Genomic DNA, 9,655 nt, shown 5'->3' on the forward strand with positions numbered 1-9,655 from the left:
TTACATAAAAATGCTTATTTTTCTTCATAATAACATAGTTTTAGAAACAAATATAAAATGATTATTCTTTCATACATTTAAACATTTGTTTTCTTAGATGTGAGAGTATAAAATATATATATACATCTTTGGTATATTCTTCAATATGCCATGTATAGTGGGACATATAAAATATTAATTTGTACACATGTTCATTTTTACTTAGCATTTTAATTTTTGGAAATACATTTTAAAAGGTGGTATAATTCAGCATAAATATAATTTGGATATTTTATTATATTTTTATATAATATCAATCAGTAAGCTGATGATGATATATTCACATCTGTCCATGTAGTTTTACAAAGTTTTAATTACTAGCATGAGTTCAGTTCTTTAAGACTAAGTAATGCAGAAAATGATTCCCAAGTTTCCTTCAAAGGACTTTGGGTATTTCACCCCTATTGTCATACTAAGAAAGAACTAGAAGTAATACTGAATATAAAAATGATGGCTTAATGATGAAATTTAGTAATTTGGAAAAGAATGCCCTCAAAACAAAGACTTAAATATTCAGATATTGTGAATAATTGAGCTATTTCTGATATTACTATAATAGAAATTAAATTGTAGAAACTTATGCTTGTTAGAACCAAATGATTCTTTTCTAAATAATAACTGCAAAGAAAATATTCAGCCTCTAAGCTGAGCCTAACATATTTGTATGCAGTGCTGTGAGGGAAAAAAAATGAAATATCATTTTTTTTTTTTTGTCTTTTTGTTGTTGTTGTTGCTATTTTTGGCGCTCCGCGGCATATGGAGTTCCAGGCTAGGGTCGAATCGAGCTGTAGCCACCGCCTACGCCACAGCCACAGCACGCGGATCCGAGCCGCGTCTGCACCTACACCACAGCTCACGCATGCCGGATCGTAACCCACTGAGCAGGCAGGACCGAACCTGCAACCTCATGTCCTATCGATTCGTTAACCACTGCGCCACGACGGAACTCCCTGAAATATCATTTTTGAATTATATATTATGTAAGACTCTTTTTAATATGCTTTGGAATACCTCAACAATGATAGCAAATACAGCAATTATGGAGTAAAAATGTTATGTTAACCATAATAATATTCATAATAAAATAATATTTACATTGAGATTTGGATTTTATTATGTTGGTGTTTTATTTACACTTTGAGTTGTAACATAAATAACACTAGGTTATTCAAGTCTAGCTTAATTTCATTTTTCAAACTTTGCTTTTATACATATTTGCATAATTTCTAGCAAACAGTAATACAGTAATTCAGCTCCCTGTAACCTCCTCTAACCATGTCATTCATAATTGCAGAAAATAGAAATTAACCTTTATACAAGTTCAACAGCATAATGCTCTTTGCTGTCACGGAAAAGGTAGCAGGTGTGGCAGTGGGCTGCCATCATTTGTCAACCTAGGTACACCATCATGGTGGCATCGAGAAGAAAATTAGGAGTTCCTGTCGTGACTCAGTGGTTAACAAATTTGACTAGGAACCATGAGGTTGTGGGTTCGGTCCCTGCCCTTGCTCAGTGGGTTAACCATCCAGCATTGCCGTGAGCTGTGGTGTAGGTTGCACACACAGCTCAGATCCTGCATTGCTGTGGCTGTGGCGTAGGCCGGTGGCTACAGCTCCAATTCACCTCTAGCCTGGGAACCTCCATATGCCACGGGAGCGGCCCAAGAAATGGCAAAAAGACAAAAATAAATAAATAAATAAATAAATAAATAAATAAAATTAGTGTTTTTACAAAAGAAGAAAATTATGCTAATATAAAAGTAATGCTTCTCAATGCTATTATTAGCACTCTGTTCCAGCAGAATGATAATGAGAACCAAATCTCTTCTGAATTTCCAAACTATTTTTTTCTTATAAGAAAGTGTTTCTTAGATTTCTTTTTAGATGATATGCGTGAAGAATTAAACATATTGAAGGGGCTTAATACACCGTAAATGAGGTGGATGTAACCTAAAGTTTAGTCATAATTAGGTACTATTGTAATTTCTCACATGATGAGTTTATCTTTTTTAAAAATCTCAATTTTCAATATCTATGACACTTAGAGTTTTAAAACACATTAGGATCCCTTCTCTTCTTAACACACATTTAATATCTTAGTAAACAACATGTCAAAAATGTCTTCTTCCATGTGACTCAAATTTACAACCTAAGCTTGAAGCCTGAACTTGCCCTAGCAATGTAAACTTCAGAAGGTAGATTAATCTCTCTTGATGTTTGATTTCTTTATATGTTAAAAAAAATGGTAACCACTTTACTTAAATTGTCATCACAAGGTTTGAAGATACCACGTGTATAAAATTGCTTTGTGGATTTTAAAGCACAATATGTCATTAAAATAAAATTGTTACTTAATATTGCTTGAGAAAAATTAAAATCTACTAAATTAAGTAAGCCAGTATTGAGACAAAATAGGCAATGATTTGAAGAATCCAAATATTGAAAACTAGTTTTGCATTTTTCTGGCTGGGTCCAAAACCCAATAAATCAAGAGGATATCAAGTAGCAGAATAATCTGGTTAAATGTGAAGCCACCTTTCCACCACTTCTATGTGGCAAGGGATAAGGCTGAGGATAAGCAGGTCACATTTAAAAAAACTAAAAAGTCTGAGGCAGGCGCACGAGCCTCAGGGTAAGGAAGCCAAAGAACAGACAAGTGTCTTCCTCCATCACAGAGCTAAAACCAGCAAGAAATGGGATTTTTCACACTGACTAATGTTCATAATTTCTAAGCAGATTGAGTAAAACTTCTCAGCATCTATCAATCCAATAAATTATATTCAGCAAAATTCCTGTGGTAAAACAAAGATGGCCACAAAGTCTTTTCACTCTTTCTTCTAATTCTTCTCCTGTTGAACCTGAAGAGGTTTCTTCACTTATGTGCTTACAAGATCAGGCAATGGTCTAGATTTTGTCTGTAGACCAGACTTTGTGACTCCTATTTAGGAGTAAACCAGGTTTAACCAATAAGTAAAAACTGAGTGGTTCTCTATCCCATAGCACTCTTTACTACATCCTTAGAAAATCCCAACTAGTACTTCATAATTTTCAAGTGACATTTAAGAGACTCCTATGTGTTAGTTCTTTTAGGAATGAACAGGCTGGGACCTGAGACCCTTTGCTGCTGTGGCTGCAGTGCTTGCACCTGGGCAAACATTCTCCTAAAGCAACAAAATGCAAAGAAACTATAAAGGACTAAAAATAACTGTGTACCTGTGCAGCTGGAGCAAGAATATTAAAAACAAAGAAAAAGCAACAACTTGACTGCCATTTCTGAGGAGTCTAGAGCAAAAGCAGGGTAGATCATGTGCCCTTTGCACATGATACCACCAAAAGAATGGGCAGACCACCTAAGCCACCCCTATAGCCCTACCCTTCGATCTGCCCTACCTCAGCCGCATATAAGGAACCAGCTTGCCCCCCTCAGGGAATGAGTGAGCAAGGAGACCCGTTGCTTGCTTTCTCTCCCTTCTGCTACAGGGGCCTCAATAAAGCCATGCCTAAATTTTTGTCTGGCCTCTTATCAACTTCTATTGACATCACCAAAGGGCCGTGAACCCAGGTCAGTAACAGTAACATACACAAATACAATGTTCTGGGTTATATCAAATTCTTGTCCGTAGACATCAAACTGCCAGAAGACTTCCTAAGTTGAAAGCATTTTGTTTTATTCCTGCACATGGTGCCCATTTGTAGTGTGGTGAGTGTACAAATCCAGTCACTTGTATTTCTACTAAAATACAATAATCTTGGAAAGAAATGAACCAATTATGTTTAGGTTAAAAAGACAGAGAAGAGTGAATTGGAGAGGGAGAATGTAAGAGGAATCAAGAATCTTTCCTAAAATTCAGACAATCACCTGAGTGCATTGTGGTTATCAATGAGAAGTGGCGATACCAGTGTGATGGATTGTAAACATCGCCACCCTCTTCCATTCCCCCCCTCAAGGGGTGGAACCTACTGACCAGTTCTTAAGTCTGGGTTGGCCATGTGACTTCTTCTGGACAATAGAACATTAGTAAAAGTCACACTCCAGAGACTTGAAAAGTCCTTGCACATTTCAGTTTGTTCTCTTAAGAACTTAGAACTCTCCCAGCCTTCTGGGGACAATTCCAGAATATCCTGTACACATGGAGACAGGACCAAGTTGATAGCCGTTCCAGCCAAAGCCTTTATGAAACAGCCCCAGTAAGTGACCATGAGCCAATCAGCAGAGACCAGAATTATGCAGTAGTGTCAAAACCAATTGTTACCCTACAGAATTGTGAGCTGAATGAACAGTTGTTGTCTTAAGCCACACTCATTTGGGGTTTATATTAGTTAAGTCTTCTGTAACACAGTGCGACAAACTTAGTAACTTAAAGCAACATACTTCTCTTATTTCAGTTTCCACTGGTCCCAAATCAAGTAAGCTGTGTCTTCCACTAGAAGTCCTCCACTAGGGTCTCCTAAGGTTGAAATTGTGTCAGTGAGGCTATGCTTTTATCTAGAAGCTTGACTGGAAAAGAATGTACTTTCAGGCACACCAGCTTTTTGGTACAATTTGTTTCCACCTGGGGATAGTACAGAGGGCTAGGCTTCTTGCCAGCTGGAAGCTGGAGGCTTCCCAAAGGACCTTGCCCTATAGGTTTTCCCAGTGTGGCTGCTTCCTTCTTTAGCAAGGAGTGTAAATAGAGTGAATCTACCAGCAAGACCAACAAAACCAACTCTTCCATGGTCAATGACTTCAAGGAAATGACATCACATCACCCTTGCCACATTCTGCTGGTTAGAAGCACGTCACAGATTCTACCTGCCCTGGAGGGATGAGGTTATACAAGGTCATGAACACCCCCAAAGAGATCTACCACAAGGTCATTTGTCAAATAGGAGAAATCCCCCCACACAACCAGGTAAGAGGCAGTTACTTTTATGAAGGCATTATTATATTATGCTTCAAAGAGTAGGTTCTGTAGCTGGACTGCCTGATTTTACTAGGTCTGCCACATAGCTGCATGACATGGGGTGATCCATCTAACTTCATCCCAAACTACATAAACCATTTCTACTTTTACAATGTTCATAGACTTTTTTTTTTTCACACAAATACTAACGTTTAATCTTGTTTTCAAAGTCCAAGAATGAAAACTTGCAATTAAACACTGAGCAAGCCACATGTTTAGGTAATATTTCTTAAAATGTCTTAAAGAAAAAAATATGATACAGGATCTAAGTTTTCAGTGGCATATATATGCTACCAATACATGTTCTGAAATGTGGTAGGTCACATCAGTCCTGAATTAATTTTTAATTAAAAAAACAAACTAACTGAGCTTTATACTTTTTCTATGCCACTATAGTTTTCTTACACCTCATTTAAATGTCAATCTTCACTTTATGCCGTTTTCTGTTTTCTTCCAAAAATCTTCCAACGGTAGTCCTCTGTCTGATCTGAGGTCTTATCAGATCAGTTTTAATTGGACTGAGTGTCACCTTAAGATTTAATGTCTTCACTGGTCCCATTGACCTCATTCTTAGTATCACTTTCCTTTGATTCAGTGTTTGTGTCTTCACTCTGTTTTTCTCGACTACTGGACTTCACACTACTTTTTTTTATCATCAGATCCCCTCTTTGCTTTCCACTTGGATTTTCTTTCTTGTTGTCTGTCCCAATTTTTATGACTTCAGATTGTGGCTTTTTGATTTTCTTCTATCGTGACTATGGGATCTATGCTTTCTTTCTGATCTGTCATGGCATCTGCTTCTTCACTGGTCTCTACTTTTGCTTCACTTTCTTTCTCTACTTTGTTGATCTTTTATGGTCCCGAGACCTGCTGCTTCTTCGGTCAGAAGTTCGGCTTGAGTACTGACTCCATGATCGACTCCTCTTTCTTCTTTCTCTGTCTCGAGCCCTTTCTTTTTCTCTTTCTTCTTCTTCTCTTTGTCTTTTCCTCTCTCTTTCTTTCTCTCTCCCCTTTTTTTTTCTCTTTCTTATCATTCTTGCTTCTCCTTTTTCAAACATTCATCACGATCAGGTTCTTCAGTTCTTTCCCTAACTTTTCTTTTAATTCTTCTACAGTAGCTTTAATTTTGGCATAGCCCATGTACTGTTTTCCCATCAAGTGGTCATCTACCTGGGACTGGGCATCTCCCACTATCAAAAAGGCTCAACATACTTCACAAACTTCCATCTATTTTTCTTGGGCAGCAAAACTTTCAGTTGTCAAAGTTGTGGACCTAAGCAATTCTCTCTCTTCTTTTAATTGTTCTACCAATTTCATCATTCCTTGGGCTTCTTCTACTTTTCCTTCAGATCCTAATTCTTCAATCTGATGCAGGAGTACATCAATTTTATCTGCTAGAACCTGAATTTTTTCTTCATTTTTGCCTTTTGGGCCAGCTGCCCCAGAAGACTGCTGGTTTTGAGATAATGCCAAAGGAGCATGGCCTCGTCTAATTCTATGCTCTACTTCTGCAAGTAAGCTCTGTACATATTGCAAAAAAACTCTTGTAGCCAACCTTCATAAAATGAGAACTCTTCTCATACCGTTTTCGTAGATTTTCATCATGAATTTTTTCACATGGCCCAAGATCAGAATGAATGTTTGTGAATAATTCCACTGGACAAAACCCACAAAGATAATATTTACAAATGCTCTGGTGGTCCCACCGCATGTTGCTGCACTTCTCACCTGGGGTGAGGTTTCTCTCCCAGCTCATTGATTCATCCAAATACTGCACAGCCAAAATCATGGTGAGGCCCACTCATAGGCCTCAAAGCCTCCTCTAAACAGGAGCTGACAAGACAAAAAAAATCTCATAGACTTTACCTATGGGAATTCTTACTAAACACACAAACAAGTCACAACCATACGGATACCTTTTACTCATATCATAAAAAGAAAAAGAAAATGAACATAAGGTGTTGTATTTAACACAATTTTGTTCCCAAACATGACTTCCCAGAAAGGAAAAAAAAAATCCATTAGCATCAATCCTGTAGAAAACAGCAAAATACAAATTGGCCTCAGGAAGTTTTCAGTGACATAAATATTGGAGTCCTTGAAACAGTAATTTGAGTTTGGGATTCATGCTGCAGGGATTTTACTGCATTGCATGGGTGGCTAGGATTTCCCACCTCTTTTTCCACAAAACTAAAAGTAGGAAAACACTGAAATTTAAATAGATTTTTACCTAAACTTAAAAGGCAGGATATAACAGTTAGGAGAATAAACAGTCCATTCTTACATGAACAAAGTAATTCCTTTAAATGTCATTCTTCTGTTGAAACCGGAAAGTACTGTCTATAATAGCTCTCCCATGACACACATTATTTACTCATCTGATTTCTAATACATATCACCAATTCCAATTCAGGGTGAGTATTAAGTGTCATACATCAAAATAATATAAAAATGAAACATTATTTTGTTCTTGCATTTTTTATTTTCAACTTTTGGGAAATTCAAGAGTATATTAAAATAAACCTGACATTTTAAAGCTTTAGAGGAATAATTCACTCATTGCCTATGAACAAAAATTGTGACAACATAACTACATTGTTTTAATTTTTATTAATGGCAAGTGTGTGGCATCATAGCTTTAGAAATCCTTGACCCTCTGCTTGTTTTTGTACATGGAATTCTTACATAGTTCTAGATCTTTTCTGAAGCAAAATATTTTTTCTTTATTGTATTATGCTACTTGCTGATACACAAAGATCACTTACTATTTGTTGCCCTACACTCTTTTAGTGATTTGTTGATATTACCTAAAAATATGTGTTAATGAAAAAATATTCTCTTATGAAAAATATACGAAATTTACCTTCAGCTGACAAAAAAGAAAATACACCTTCTTTTTAAGTCATTTAGGTCATTGCAAACTCGTGAGTTGGAAAAGTAACTTGTAGGATCATTAGGATGCTAAGATGTAAGAACGTGAGAAAGAAAAGCCCTGAGTATTAAGCATCATGATCTGCACCTTGGTTTCAATCACGACTTTCTTCCTATGCCTCAACCATTTTGGAATACAAATTTCAGTGCTTGCACAACTGGAATACAATGCTACTTTCCAGATAGGGAAAAGTCACTAAGAATACACAAATAGACCACAATATGATTTTGTAAGAGGGAACTATGAAATTTACTGAAGGGTAGGATTTTTTTTTTTTTTTTAATGTTTAGTTTGTCCAGAACTCCTTTTCTTAAATAGCCTGAAAGTAAATGCAGAGAAGATCATGTGTCCTGTCTGGGATTATTTTACATGGAGTCCATAAATACTAGAGTGATTACCATTTAACATGGGAACCATTGCTTGGGTCCGAAAATAAGCTTCCCTGAATGGCTCCAAAGGGTAGAAATTCTGCTACGAAGGGAACAAACTTGATTTTTCACTTATTTTTTAATGACTTCCTGCAGGCAAAAACCTGCAGCCAAAATCCTACTAACATCTGTTTGTTGGTATGAGTCTTATTTAGAACCCCAGTACTAGGTAATTATTCACTATTTGCTGGCAGTAAGCTTTTGTAGTTCACAATGTTTTACAACATTTATGCTATAATAAATAAAGGAATTAAAAAAACCTCTTCTTAAAAATACTCATTTGTATAGAGCCTCAGCGAAACAAACTGGAGAGCTTATACTGTTTATGGCTAGAAGAGTCACAGCTTAAAGTACGCATTTACCCTTAATGAAAGAAGGAAACTGTTATGTTTTTCATCTAAATCAGGTCTGCTATTTTAATGTCAAGGGAAACTTCATATTGTAATTTATGCTATTATGCAAGTCATCTGGTAGAGTATTTTATCTTTAATATTTCCTTTTAAGGCACTCTGACTTCACTGAAAAATAGTGGCTTTTGACCTAGAAAAATGTGAACTTGAGCCTAGACCTGACTTTGAGATAGTAGGAAAAACTCTTAACCTTTTTAAACAGCTTTTCTCTTATATTATATGGAGAGAGCAAAGAGTAGAGAATAATTTAAAAGACATAGGGTATAGGTCTGTGCCTAGCACTGTGAAAGAGTATCTTTTTTTGTTGTTATTGGAGGCTAAAGAATGTTCCCCAGGATATCAGGACCTAATTCCCACAACGTATGCATATTATCTTACGTGACATAGAGATGTGATCATTTGTAAAGATTTTGAGAAGGAGACATTATCCCAGATGATGTTGGGGGAATGGTGCTAAAGGCTGTCATACCTGAACTTATAATAGAGAAGCTGAGGGTGCATTACCATAGAGAGAGAAGACACACAAGAACTGTGCATGGAGACAGGTGTGGGAGTGTGATGATGGATGAAGTCAAGGAAAGCCTGTGTGACTGGAAGATGGAAGAAGGAGCTCATTCTCTCCTGGAGCCTCCAGAGGGTGCACGGCCCCACTGACACCTGGATTGCCACCAATGATACTGAATTTGGACACCTTGTACCCAGCACTTGAGCATCTTTCTTCAACTTGTAATTCATGACTGTCTCCATGACTAGTACAGTGCTCTTGATCATTTACAGGTATGTGGGACTGACTCACAAAGGATCTGTACTGTGGGATGAGAGAAACCCTAGAGCTATGACCCAGGAAGGAGTGACTGAGGAACCCCAAGTCATCACACATGTGATGTCTGAGAAGGGCACTGAA

At 37.0% G+C, this 9,655-nt stretch overlaps 1 pseudogene; it reads right to left on the bottom strand.

Annotated features, from left to right (window-relative positions):
* Window positions 1-5,141: 5,141 nt before the first annotated feature.
* LOC110259182 lies at window positions 5,142-6,770 on the bottom strand (annotated as a pseudogene).
* Between the last annotated feature and the right edge of the window lie 2,885 nt (window positions 6,771-9,655).

This window comes from Sus scrofa, unplaced genomic scaffold (assembly GCF_000003025.6).
Source record: "Sus scrofa isolate TJ Tabasco breed Duroc unplaced genomic scaffold, Sscrofa11.1 Contig981, whole genome shotgun sequence".
NCBI classification, from domain to species: domain Eukaryota; kingdom Metazoa; phylum Chordata; class Mammalia; order Artiodactyla; family Suidae; genus Sus; species Sus scrofa.